This window comes from Hippocampus zosterae, chromosome 4 (assembly GCF_025434085.1).
Source record: "Hippocampus zosterae strain Florida chromosome 4, ASM2543408v3, whole genome shotgun sequence".
Taxonomy (NCBI): Eukaryota; Metazoa; Chordata; class Actinopteri; order Syngnathiformes; family Syngnathidae; genus Hippocampus; species Hippocampus zosterae.
This window is the reverse complement of record NC_067454.1, coordinates 27,224,025-27,238,865: the sequence shown is the minus strand read 5'-3', so window position 1 is coordinate 27,238,865 and position 14,841 is coordinate 27,224,025.

The following is a 14,841-nucleotide window of genomic DNA, read 5'->3' as shown; positions in this document are numbered from 1 at the left end:
GTTGCATGTAGGCTTTCCCTGCCAGCATCTTACACTCTGCAGTTATGTGTTTGATCATCTCAGGTGCCTCTTTGCACAACCTACACCTTGGGTCTTGTCTGGTATATCTGGGCCTCAATGGCTCTGGTGTTCAGGGAGTGCTCCAGAGCAGCCAGAATGAGTGCCTCTGTGCTGTCCTTCAGGCCAGCCCTCTCTAGCCACTGATCGGACTTCTTGAGATCAGCCTCTTCAGTTATGGTCCGGTGGTACATCCCATGATGGTCCCTCTTCCAGCACCTCATCCTGTGTTCCCCATTGTCTGAGACATTCTCTGAGTACGTCATCTGTTGGAGCCTTCTCCTTGATGTATTCATGGAGCTTGGATGTTTTATCCTGGACAGTGGCTCTCACACTTACTAGTCCCCGGCCTCCTTCCTTTCGGCTTGCGTACAGTCTCAGGGTGCTGGATTTGGGATGGAACCCTCCATGCATGGTTAGGAGCTTTCAGGTCTGAACGTCCGTGGTCTGAATCTCTTCCTTTTGCCACCTGAATATTCCTGCAGTGTATCTGATCACTGGCAGGGCATAGCTGTTTATAGCCCGGTTCTTATTCTTGCCATTGAGCTGGCTTCTTAGGACTTGCCTCGCCCGCTGGAGGTATTTAGCCATAGCCGCTTTCATTGTTGCCAGTTCGAGGTTGCCATCGGCTTGTGGGATACCGAGATACTTGTAGCTGTCCTCGGTGTCTGTTATTGTTCCTTCATGGAGTGAGACCCCTTCAGTGTGGACGACCTGGCCTCTCTTCGTCACCATCCGACTACATTTCTCAAGCCCGAACTCTCAAGACTTTTTGGACGACAAATGTGGCGACGGGTGTTCTCAAATCGTCTTTTGTTGTTCAACCGCTGTTCCCGAATCATGCATTTCCCCTTTGTGACCGAATCTAGCCCTCTCTTCTCTGATCGCCCACCTGCATTGACGTGCTAATTGTGGACTTCAACACCTCTCCGCCCAGGTGGCCAGCGCCTTTGTGCACAGGCATTTGGGGATGCCGGATATGCACCCAAATGTTTAGACATGCCCAAATTCAATGAAATATTAAATATGATACAATTTTGCTCATAGATTCCTCCAACATTGGCTTAGGGGGTTCAGTCCGATGCACAACATCAGGGGGGAGAGTGCATCACCTTGGAAAATGCCACATTTGATGGACACTTGGGTAAGTGGCTTGCCATTGGCTTTAAGTGTGGTTTTCCACATCCTCATCGAGTTCGCAATGAAGGCTCTGTTCACCTTATACAACTCCAAGCATTCAGTGATCCATGTATGTGGCATCGAGTCATAGGCTTTCTTGTAATCAATCCAGGCTGTGCACAGGTTGGTATGTCGGGGCCTGCAGTCTTGTGCGACTGTATGGTCAACCAGGAGCTGATGTTTGGCTCCTCTGATATCTCTACCAATACCCTTCTGTGCTTCGCTCATGTATTGATCCATGTGTCCACTTATTTTAGCCGCATTGATGTCTGACATGAGCTTCCATGTTATCGAGAGACAGGTTTTTGGCCGATAGTTGGATGGGATTGCACCCTTTTGAGGGATCCTAATGATCAGGATCGTTCGCCCTTCAGTTAGCCATCCTGGGTGAGTCCCACCCCTCAGCAACTGGTTCATTTGTGCTGCTAGCTAGAGAGCTAGGCTCTCATGGGGTGCTGTGAGTTTCTTTAGCCAGTAGGTGTGGACCATATCTGGGCTTGGTGCTGTCCAGTTTTTTCATATCTGAGACTCTTTCCTGAATGTCTGCCACCGTTATGGTAACTGGGTTCTGTTCAAGAAGATTGCTGTGCTCCTTTCTCAAAGTCACCAGCCATTGTGCACTGCTGTTACGTGCAACCTCCTTCTCCCATATACCTTTCCGGTACCTTTCAGTTTCCGTCTTGGTGGGTCTGCTCTGATGTTAGAACCCTGCCACTGAGCGTACACTTTGGCAGGTTGTGTTGCAAACAGCCTGTTTATTCGCTTGGCCTCATTCTTTTTCGTGTACCTCTTTAGGCGACTGGACAAGGCTTGGAGCCTTTGTTTGGCAGTTTCAAGTGCTTCAGGTACGGTCATCTAGATGTACCTCTCGGGTGTCGGCTTTTTCATCACACCTCTCTGGGCCTCCGTCAATTGACTCACATCTTTCCGAGCCGCCTTAATCTTAGCCTCCAACCGTCTTTTCCTTGGCGGGTAACATTTCTCATGGCTCCCATGGTTGCTCTTATAGCCAAGCATCTCTTGGATCACTGATGCTGAAGCGTATGTCAGCTCATTGGTTTCTGTGATTGTTACAGTAGAGCTCGCCCTCAGTGCTGCATTCACACTTTCCATGAGACTTTCAGGTGGTACTTCACATAGCCGTTGTAATCGGTTTCTAGGTTGCCCAGCCTTCATTCTCGCCCTGACCTTTGCTTTCAGGTCAGTTGCTGCCTTGCTCAGCATTTCATTCATTGGGGCTGGCATCCCAATCTCTGGTATGACCTCCTCCTCTGATCTGGCAGCCTGGGGCCCTTCACCATAGAACCTGCGTTGTACCTCATCAATCTCAAGTTGTGACAGCAGTTGCCGTTTGTGGATGTTGGAACGCTGTGCAACTAGTTGTTTCGTGGTCAACCGTGACTGTGTGATTGTATGAGGTAGGCGTAGTCTTGCCCAGGGACCCACACTGGATGGTCTTATGTGCTCTCATTTTTGCCCCAAGCGAGATTCGAACCCACGTCTCTCACCCACGCCTTACCAAACTGAGCTATCCAGCCGCTACATTCATATCACTCTCTCTCTCTCTCTCTCTCTCTCTGTCTGTCTCTCTCTTTCTGTCTCTCTCTCTCTCTCTGTCTCTCTGTGTCTGTGTGTGTAAACTTAAAACATGAATTGGAATATTTCATATCACACAATTTTTATGCTTTGTCATTGAATTAAATAATTGATAAAAAGTCATAGAATTTGTAACAAGGGTAACTCAAAAAATGTCACACTCTTGTTAAATCAAGGTACTATACCACTAAATACTGTATTTAGACACAGACAGAATATTTTCAACAGCTGCTCCAATTCTTTGGCGCGTCCGAAAAATCTGAAAGTATTTGGGTCCTGAATTGGCCAGATTAATAGTTCTTTTAACTGGTTCAATAATCACAAATGCAAGAATACTGCACAGATTTTATGAATCATGTGGCTAGCTGTGGCCAAGTCAATAAAGGGTTTCATGGACTTGCTGATATTTATCATTTTAACCAATTTTTGTTCGAGATCTCACAGATGATGAGCAAAGTGTAGCAAGTGTGTTCTTAGTGCTCAAATCGTGTGTGATGTACTGTAGAAGACAAACATTGTGTCATAAACCACAAACTAAACTGTCCTGTTTTTGTTTGTGATCAACAGGTGGCACTGTGGGGCTTTTCCCTGCAGCTGCACACCTGTTGGTCGTTAGATAATTCGTGGCTTTAAAAGGACACCTAGCTTGAACACTCAGTGTCGGGTCATTGTTTGCTCTTGGCTACCGTCATGTTTGTTTGCTGCAATCAGGTTTGTTTTAGTCATGTTTTGGTTGCTGTTATGTTTTATCTTCAGTCATGATTTTTGTTTGATACTTTGGACTTTGTTGGTTTTGGATTTAGTTTTCTCTATGTTTAATACAATTCGTCAAGTACACCCTGCTCCTTCCTCCTGCATGCTTTTTGGGGTCCACCACCACCTTGCTACGTGAAATAAACAATATCAACACCCTCTAGGAAATTTCAGATTGATACAGTACCAAGAGTGAACCGTGAGAGGCATCATGGTGCCACCAAGTATTCAGACCATGAGACAGGGGTCGTACATTTTGTAGCAGCAGCCGCAGGTAATCCCAGAATTTCTGGAAGTGGTGATGAGGGAGCTGCCTACATGGATACGTCATGCCACTTTTGAGCCAATGGAAACACTCAAGAAGTACGGCAAAAGGCGTCAACCCATGACAACTTTGTGTGAGATGAGAGGCAAAGGGACATTTGTGTTTGTCTTTGGGGGTTTGTCGACAACCCATTCAGCTTGGGTAGCTGACATGAGTGATCCCTTTATTCTACGATGGGACTTTCTGAAAGCTGCAAAATGTGTGCTGGCCTTGGGAGCTCTGGGGTGCTCATCCTGCCGAGTGGTCATCATGTAGGGCTGATCACGGCATCTCGACAGGGTACTCCAGGGCTGGCCGTCAACACTGCAGACCCTGCAGCGGAGAACACTGATGTGCAGATGACCCGACCCAGCCCGACCAAGACAGGAGCAGCGCTGACACATCGGCAGTCGAGTTGATCTTTTCTGCCGATGTGCAAACTGGTAGGGGTCCAGGGTGGGGGAGGGCAGACTTTATGTGCTGCATGACTAACCACTCGTGCACTTCATGATGCAGTACGGCTTTCGTCATGTAACATCTAGTCCCCTACGCGCAGAAGCCAATGGTAAAGCAGAAAAAGGTGTGCATATTGTCAAGCAACTTCTTAAAAAGGCAACAGACAGCAGGTCTGATCCGTATCTAGCTCTTCTGAGTTACAGGACCACACCTCTTGAATGTGGCCAATCACCTGCTGAGTTGTTAATGAATCGCAAGCGTCGCACAACTGTCCGTCGAGCTGCATACAATTCACCCTGAGCATGGAAACCCGCAGAATCGGACTGAGCAAGAATCGCTTCCTTATTTTTCAAAGTCGCGTAGATTTGAGTCTTTCAGACTCCAAGCGCCTCTTGAATGTTTCGGACTTTGAAACCCGCTTCGTTTAACCCTTGGGTCATTCAAATGAAAAAAACCCTCAGTTACGCATTTTACAATTTTTGTAATGATGTATTTTCTGTTATACAAACATTCTTTTTTTTTTCAAACACTCAAAATGTTCAGAGGCATCTGTGCTATCCATACATATATAGTTTTTATTAGTTCTTTGGGATTTTTTATTCTTTATTTTTTGCAAAAGGAAAAAAAAATGTCTCTGGAGATCCCAACCAAGCCCTACTAACAATCCCGACGGGACGTGTTCATGTAAAATGCATTAGTTTGAAGCCTCCTGCAAAAAGGCAAACTCATTTGCGATCCTCTGGCCCCACCTAAAAGTTGCACAATTGGAATGACCTCAACCCAACAATGTGGCATGCATACGTCTGTCCAAGTGAAAACAAAGCGATTGACGTAAAAATTGCGTGAAATGCATGTTTACACATTAGGTTTACGATGCATTCAAAAATATGAATTATAATCGGTCTCTATGGTGCAAAATATGTAAATAGTGAAGATTACTTATTATTGCTGCAATGCCTGAGAATTATCAGCCGGTGACGTCATGAAATTTAGGCCATTTTAGACCCCCCCCCCCCCCCATACGTTTCAGCTCTCTCGTGTTTTTCCGAATGCCTTTGCCTTTGATTCAAAGACATAATTATACATTTATCGCAAGCGGTGGACTACGAGGGTTAATCAGATGCACTTCACTTACTGTTCCTCTTCGTTTGGATGCCATGATCTACAGGACGTAAAAATGTTCGCAATTCCAGTAAAACTCACTGCAATAAAGAGTCCCTTGCATGTCGTCGTTTTGGAATCAATGATTGAAAATAGCGGCGCGGACACACTTATTCCGTCGTATCGAGCGGAGTTACTTGATTTAGCGCTACTACTGCGGACTTCCGTATCGTGTCCCCCTCCCTCCCTTTGCTCTGCTCTGCAACTTCAAGTAACTGCACCACCTGACGTTGAAATGTCTGTCATTAAAAGTCCAAATGAGTAAATACAAACATTTACATCGAACCTTAATTGTGTACTGTGCCAACCATCGGCGGGCCGGATTAAAAAAAAACAGCGGGTCGTAATTTGTCGAAAGAAAAGCGGATGTTTTGATATGTGATTGTAATACATATAGCCAACAGAGGGTGCTGTAGGTTTAGAGTTGATCACATATGACAGGTGTGGCCAACCCGCGGCTTGAGCCGCATGCGGCTCTTTGGCTGGTTTAATGCGGCTCTCGGGCTCTCACACGACAAGCGTCGAAAACGCCTTGGCAGTGGCGATGCCATTCAAACAGAACGTATTCCGTCAGCCTATCATCATTCCCGTTACTTGATTGATAAAGACGGCAACCAATCAGATGACTGCATTACCGCTCAAGCGCAAACAACGGCGGTGAGCGCTAAGTTAGTCAGTGATTTACCTCTGATTTTAAGGCGGGATGCCCAATACCTCGAACAGAATCGACCGGGAGCCAGCGAACTGGTTGCGAGTCGACCGCAAGGGGTGGCAGGAGGAAATGGATTGGGAAAAAAAAAATGTTTGTATCTTCAGCTTGCATTCAGTTCCACAATGTAACGCTTGGACCTCCTTAAAACAGGTGAAGTTGAGGTACTGACTGATATTCATAATCAAGATGAATGAATGAATGAATTCTTAAACTCAAAAGTATAATGTTTCAATGGCAAATGTTTGAAAACTATGTATTCACAATGAACATTCCACCAGTACCTGTGTACTCCAGGTTTATTCAATAAAATAAATGGATCAAAATATGATGTACTTTTGGGCATCATGATACATGATACATCATCATACAGCATACCACAAAATCAGAGTATTTTTTTCCAATCTCACACTGCAAAGATTAATTTACTGGTAATCATTAATACAGGTAAGTACAAGAATCTAACACATCATCATTAGTTCTACCAACAGTAAACATTAGCATTACTACAGCTTGTTGCAAATGTTTTATTCATAAAGTTGCCATGTTACAAACAGTAAATTATAGAATACACAATATTGTTTCAATATTTTTCATAGCGATTAGCCTATAGACCTCATGACCAACTTGGCTCGTAATCGTGCCTCATGGTATCTCGCTCTCGTGCATACATCACAGGTGAGTTTAGTGATATGCCCCGCCATCTCAAACTTTCATTTGCGCGATTCCTCAGTTTGCGGACTAAAATAGCAACCTGCATGCGCACATAACGTTATCTGTTACACCCCACCCCTCCGAAGGTGAATTACAAGAAACACACTCACACACCACACCACAAAAACACATACAGTGAAATCGTATTGATCACACAGGAGAGATTCGATCGCGTACAGTCAACTCGTGTGCGGTGACATTTATGGTTAAACGATTTTTTGGTATCGTTAAAATGACGCCACGGAAATGACACGCTACTGGTAACGACAGTTACCGTGAAATCCTCAGGCCTGCCGTAGTTTTTTGTTGTTGTTGTTGTTTTGACTGAGAAATGTCCTTGCGTCCCAAAAACGCACATTATTTGGAAATATGTGTCCCGCGGGAAAATTATGCGTCGAGGACGCGGGACGCAGAGGTAACCAGATGGTTGAGGCAGGCCAAAGGATTTCACGGTTACGATCGTTACCAGTAGCGTGTCGTTTCCTTGGCGTCATTTTGACGTTACCGAAAAATCTTTCCCACAAAAGTCACCGCACACGAGTTGACTGTACGCGATCGAATCTCTCCTGTGTGATCAACGCGATTTTACTGTGCCTGTATGTGTGTTTGTGGTCTGGTGTCTGAGGGTGTTTCTTCTAATTTAAAAACTGAGGAATCGCATGGATGAAAGTTTGAGATGGTGGCGAAAAAAACTCACAAAGGTCTACCAATTACAACTTTTAAGATGAATTGTCCGAAGGGCGTGTTACTAAACTCACCTGGGATGTATGCACAGAACACGATAGCGAGATACGACGAAGTTGGTCATTCGCTGTATCGCTATGAAAAATATGATGAAGCAGTCTTGGTTATTCTATAATTTACTGGTTGTAGCATGGTAACTTTGTGAATAAAACATTCGTCACAAGGTGTAGTAATGCTAATGTTAACTGTTGGTAGAACTAACGATGACACATTTTGATGAACGTTTACGGAACCCAAAATTTGTTACCGTGGTTTCCCATTGGGTAATCCGATGGAACCGAAAAATGGTTACTGTGAATTTCTGAAATCCTCAGGCCTGCTACTGAATTATTTAAATTTTTGCAGCATTTGTTTATAATTGTATGTCCTGTATATGTTGTTGTTGTTTGTGTTTTATCATATGCAATTGAATAGGTAGACCATTTCACAATTCGAAATTTGGGACTCTCTAAATGCATAATGGGACTCATACTTTTCTGATCAGCGAGTCCCTGGCACTCGCTGGGGGTAAACTTTAAAATGATCACTGAGCATGCATTCAATTTCATCAATGAGAGTCATTGATGAAATTGAATGCATGTCGAACACAATGTGTTCTCGACATAGGTTAAAACAGTAGGTTGTATAATGTTCCTTAACCAGAGACACCATTCCCCCTGCCAATGCGTGATGTAATCTATGACGTAAAAAGAATTTTGGGCAAAACGGGTTCACTGTCAGTGCTGACATAAACCCCATCTTGCAATGTAGTCCCCCTTTTATCTCCGTTCATCGATTGGAATTTGTTGCCGCATATTAAATAGAATTCAATTTGTAAAATGTTATCCCATCGCTTACAGTCAGTGTGCAACGTAGTCCCCCTCCAAAAAATTTAGAAGTTGCATCTTTTGTTGTTTTGTCATCAACGCATGTTGTGTGCACTGTGCACTTACGAATCCCAATTAAATGTGGTAACTGAACAGCATTTGTCTTTCAGATTTGTGATTATTTTTCTGCTCTTCAGTCAATTCCTAACAATCTGTTTAAATGTCAAACAAAGAAACAGACAGACAGACACCAGGAAGTGGTAAGAATATTACAGGGTTAAATCCTGTGTATTCATTCTGTTTTTTTTTTTACTGTCCTTGGTTAACACCACCTTGGGTGCGGTTTTCAAAAATGCCTGTTGACCTTATAACACGCAGTCATTCTAAATGAACAAAGCCAACTTCAAATTGCCCACACGTGACCCTTAAACATAAACACTCGTGTTGAACTAAATTTAGAGGGCACAATCCAACTCAATGACAGCAAAGTTATCAACAAATTTACATAATTTCATAACACAAGACCATCATTTCTCTCACGTTAGCAGCCATGATGGTTCTTATCAGTTTTCGAGAGAAATGCGCAGAAAACAATGTCATAATGTCAATCATAATTGGAATTTACCGTCAAATAGTAGCATAACAGGAGCAGTTGTAAAACAAATGTAAGCTTATGTTATATTATTAATTATAATTTTATGTTTGATCATCATATTATTTAATGTTAAGCATCCCTAAATTATATTTTGTTGTTTAATAATTGCTTAGACATTTTTTTATGTTGATAGGTTTTGATTAGCTGTTAGAGTAAGTAAGAGAAGCAGGAGAAGAGAAGCAGAAGCATTTTAGTTACGGAGTTGTGTTCTCGTTAAACGTTCGGGGGTGCAGACATTTTTTTTCTTTTTCTTTCTCCATTTTAATAAACTGCATTAAAGGATTCCATCTCTCCATCTGTCATTTGCAAAGAAGAGCCATCCACTGAAAAACAACGAACCCCTCAACTTACATTGGTGGCAACGGTGTTGGTATGTTTTTTGTGGCTTTTTGACTCTATTTATGCAACGATTTTTTTTCTTGCTAACTGTCATCTTGCTAGCCACGTGGATTTTTGCGCTCTACTGAATGACTGCTGCTAGTCAGTTTTTTGGATGAGATTTTGAGGTTTCCTGCAGTTTGATTATTTCAACCCCCCCCCTGCTTTATTTTTGGACATTATTGTTGTCATTATTCAACCTTTTTGAGCTCCCCATGTCCAATTCTGAGACGTCCGTTAGTCAACCCCCTGAAGTGGCTCATTCAGCTGCTACTTCTGTGGCTGCTGCGGGTGTTGCTCCACCTGGACGCCTCAGCGTTGATTCATCACCAGTTTTTAGAGTCGTCAATCTCCACACACTCCGGCTGACGGGACAGTGCAAGTGGACCTAAGGCTGCGGTCTGCCTTCGGATCTGCTGCTGTGGACAGAAGGTCTCCAGCTCTGCCTGCAGCATTGGCCTCAAGTCCCAGTTCCTTGTAGGGATGTGAATCTCAGCACTGAGGACGATTCGATACACATCACGATCCACTGCCAGCGATGCGATACTTAAACGATACATGGAATTTTCTGGCGATATGTTTCACCGTCGTCACGATGCGATACGATTCGATACACATTAAGTTCAAATCAATGCGATCCGATACGATACAATGCAATTTGTTGCGATATTGTGCAATTAAACATGAGGCAAATAAGCAAAGAAAAAAAGCTTTTAAAAAGATGGAATTCAGTATGGTATTACAAAAAGGATACCACTTTATTCCTTATAAAGAGTAGAACTTGTAAAACAACTTATTTAAGCCCTTTCACAATTGGGTTTTGTGCAAAGAAAATGTAAACAATTTGGCACCTGAGACTCACAGCTGTTGCTATAACAGACTCTCACTGAGTGTCTTATATGAAATATTCATATATATATATATATATATATATATATATATATATATATATATATATATATATATATATATATATATATATATATATATATATATATATATATGAATCTATAGTGCAAGATGTCCACCCATCCACTGTAAGTGCAACTCTTTGCGCACTGTTCAGCGACACAGTAATCTCACTTCTCACTTTGTTGTACACATCGGGAATATGTTTGTAAGTGAACACAGACCTGTCTGGTATTTTATACCTGGGTTCCAAAACGTGCACGAGCTGTCTGAAACCCTCGTTGTCCACCACGCTAAGGCTGGAGGTCTTTGCATATGAAATAAGCAGTGGCCTTAGTTATAGCCATTGCGCGGTCACGGTGAGTTGCAAAGGGACTCCCAAAATAAGAGGCAATTTTTTTCTGATCCTGACCTGGTTTACCAAGAGTTTCTCCGGTGTCCGACGAGGAACTGGGCGGGGAAGCGGGAGGGAAACTTGTCGGTGATCTGGTGCCATCGGTTTAAGTGGGTCTGCATATTTGTGGTGCTGCCGTTGTATGGCTTCTTAGTGCGACATTCCTTGCAAATTACGGAGGTTTTATCAAGTTTTCCGTCTTTCTTTTCGAAGCCGTAGTATTTCCAAACATAAGATTTGAATGTTGCGGCTGCATTAAATATAGTAGTTTCCTTGCTGCTGCGTGCGCTAACTACCATAATGTTTCGCTCATTGTGTACTGGACTGTATGTGACGCACGGCTACCGTCCGTATTCAACACAAAACGCAAAGCAATGATGGTGCATTCATTGCGCCTAGGAAAGGGCAGATATATGACGTTTAACATGAATAAAACGGCGATTGAATCGGACCCATCAATGCATCGTGAGGGAATCGCGATTTCACCGATACCCATCAATGCATCGTGATGAATCGCGATTTCACCCGTCAATCGCGTCGTACCCAGTGAATGAGCCGATGCACTCGGATCGCGGACGTGCGCATCGATGTATCGATTAATATCGATTATTTTCCACACCCTTAGTTCCTTGACACACCCAGGCCATGTTGGTTTCGAGGACTTTGTTCTGACATCCTGGTGCGCACCACCCCTGCATAATGTTGTTCATTTGTTGTACCCTGGATTCCACAGTTGAATGATCAGAGTAGAAATGAGGACATTTCTCTGGTGGGAGGGGGAAGAATGTAAGCTTATGTTATATTATTAATTATCATTTTGTGTTTGAGCATCATATTATTTCATGTTAAGCATTCCTAAATTATATTTTGTTGTTTAATAATTGCTTAGACATTTTTTTATGTCGATAGGTTCTGATTGGCTGTTAAAGTAAGAGAATTTTAGTTACGGAGTTGTGTTCTCGTTTACCGCCCGGAGGTGCAGACGTTTTTTTTTTTCTTTTTCTTCTCCTTTTTAATAAACTGCATTAAAGGATTCCATCTCTCCAACTGTCATTCGCAAAGAAGAGCCATCCACTGAAAAACAACAAACCCCTCAACTTACACAAATAATTAAAAACTCATGACATGTAACACTCACAAGTCATCCAAATCAAGGCCTTCACTGCACACATACATGTTCAACCTTCTTCTTGGGGAGACCTCAAGCTTTGATCCTGTAGTGTTTTGAAGTCCCAATCAACATTCTAAATCCATTTTCAAGGCAGATTTTGTGAAAAGAAATGAGACAAATATAAGATTCACCTTTTTTCAGTTTTTGCTGCACGTGAGAGGGTGTGAAAGAGTCTGCAGAGAGTATGAGGTGGAGAGGGAAGGAGGGAGAAGGGAGGGAGCGGGCGTGGCGCGTGGAGGGTGGGCAGGGGGGGCGGGGCGAAGGGCGAATGGGGAGGGTGGGCGCGGAGGGAGAAGGGTAGCTTGCGGGAGGTGTGGGAAGGAAATGTTGGCGGGGAACCTTGCTAGACACCAACGGGATTCGTGCCGGGTGTGGGACCCGGGAGGGGGGGCAAGTCCCTGACGGGGGCCGATTGCCCAGATCAAAGAAGGCTGCACTCAGGTCAAGGAGGATGTGGATGGAGATTAGGCCAGAGTCTGCTGCAATGAGAAGATCGTTTGTGATTTTTATGAGGGCTGTTTCAGTACTGTGACGGGGACGGAAGCCGGACTGGAATTGTTCATAAAGACTATTGTCAGTGAGGTGGGAGAGGAGCTGAGAGGCGACAGTTTTCTCCAGAATTTTCGAAATGAAGGGAAGATGGGAAATGGGGCGTAGGTTATCGAAGTCATTGGGATCTGAACCGTTTTTTTTTCAGGATTGGGGTGACAGCTTCAGTTTTGAAGAGCACAGGAACAATTGTGTGTTTGTAATTTACAAACAATCTTCTAAACATCTTGTGACTTTCTGGGTCATGACCTCCTCTCTCACACTGTGTCTACCTCACTTGTCTGCTCCTCTTTAGTTTTTATTCTCAACATGCTAAACTTTCTTCTTCAATTTATGTCTTGTCTCACTATCAATTTCATGTGCCTTTCACCCTCTGTAAGTATCCAATACTGTGCGTCGTACAATCGCTCTACACTGTGAAAGCTAGAACATGAAACAAACATGACGTCATGAGTCGCGCCAAAAACTGTGCTTATCTACACAAAAGCAAAGATTAATAAATGCTCTGGCATGCGATGTCTTCTCATCGTAGACATAACTCTACAGACAAACTAAAATATTCACCTTGTTATCACTCTCAACCAAGTAAGTATTTCCAAACTTTTAATCTTGTCATCAGCCAAACACTTCATCTCATTCAAGAACGCACCCACACACTGGCACATAAGGTGAGTTCAGGCCAATACAGTAAACCAAACGTCTACTTCTTGTTCCATCCATCCATCCATCATCTACCGTTTATCCGGGGTCGGGTCGCGGGAGCAACAGCTTTAGCAGGGAAGTCCAGACTTTCCTCTCCCTAGCTACTTCTTCCAGCTCTCCCCGGGGGATCCCGAGTCGTTCCCAGGCAAACTGGGTGACATAGTCTCTCCAGCGTGTCCTGGGTCTTCCTCGGGGTCTCCTCCCGGTGGGACATGACCGGAACACCTCACCAGGGAGGCGCTCAGGAGGCATCCGAATCAGATGCCCAAGCCACCTCATCTGGCTCCTCTCGATGTGGAGGAGAAGCGGCTCGACTCTGAGCCCCTCCCGGATGACCGAGCTTCTCACCTTATCTCTAAGGGAGAGCCCGGACACCCTGCGGAGAAAACTCATTTCGGCCGCTTGTAACCGGGATCTCGTTCTTTTGGTCACGGCTTAGTTACTATTGACCAAGCCGCAATCTCTTTCCGCATTTCTTCAAAATCGGACTGCATTCCAACAGGAAGCCAAGAAGGAAAGGTCCAATTTTCGAACAATTAAGCAAACAAGCCTATAGTTATACAGTTGCTATTTAATCCTGCAGGTGCGCTATTTTATGTGTGTTTAGCTGGCCAGCAAAATCATATATTATCCACATATGTAGACGACTTGTATTGGAAGATCATTGGCTGTTTACGAACTTCCCATCCATACATGTTAATTTCTTATCAGGATCCTTTTCCTCCGTGGTTCTACCTTTTTACTGATTTGTATCCCCATTTGCAAATTTTCGGATGAGGTTGCGAACCTCCATTCACAGTTACTCATACACTCTTTTCACTGTTCTCTCTCACTCTCTCGTCCTCTCTCAGGCAATCGCTGCCCCCCCCCCCCACACACACACACACATCTTCACCAGTTCACCCAGGAACACTATTTCAAAATGGTTTGGTATTTGTCGCAAATTGAACCATTCACTTTCCCTAACAAACTCTCCCTCCATATTTGTTTTAAATCGAAGTGTTCAAACCTCATCATTCTCTTTATTTTCTCAAAGGTACACAGTCCAACAACAATCAATCAAAAATGCTTGAACCTTAATTTCGCAAAAACGCTCGATTCTCTCTCTCAAAAGGGCTCGAATCTCGAAATTTTAGAAAGGTACTCTGTCCCAATCAAAGACAATCTTTATTGTGATGTGATTCTGTTTGGTCCCAGTGGCCCTTGTACATCCCATACTGTAGACTTGGGCCCCCTGTCTCCTTATCTTAAGTAAACAGACTCAAACTTGGGGCTTAAACTGGACAGTGATTTTAAACTTGACTGACAAATTGGTCCCCTCCGTGAGTCGTCACCTTACCGTGGTGGAGGGGTTTGTGTGTCCCAATGATCCTAGAAGCTAAGTTGTCTGGGGCTTTATGCCCCTGGCAGGGTCACCCATGGCAAACAGGTTCTAGGTGAGGGGCCAGACAAAGCACGGCTCAAAGACCCCAATGATGAAAACAATAAATCGATCTAGGTTTCCCTTGCCCGGACGCGGGTCACCGGGGCCCCCCTCTGGAGCCAGGCCTGGAGGTGGGGCTCGTTGGCAAGCGCCTGGTGGCCGGGCCTACACCCATGGGGCC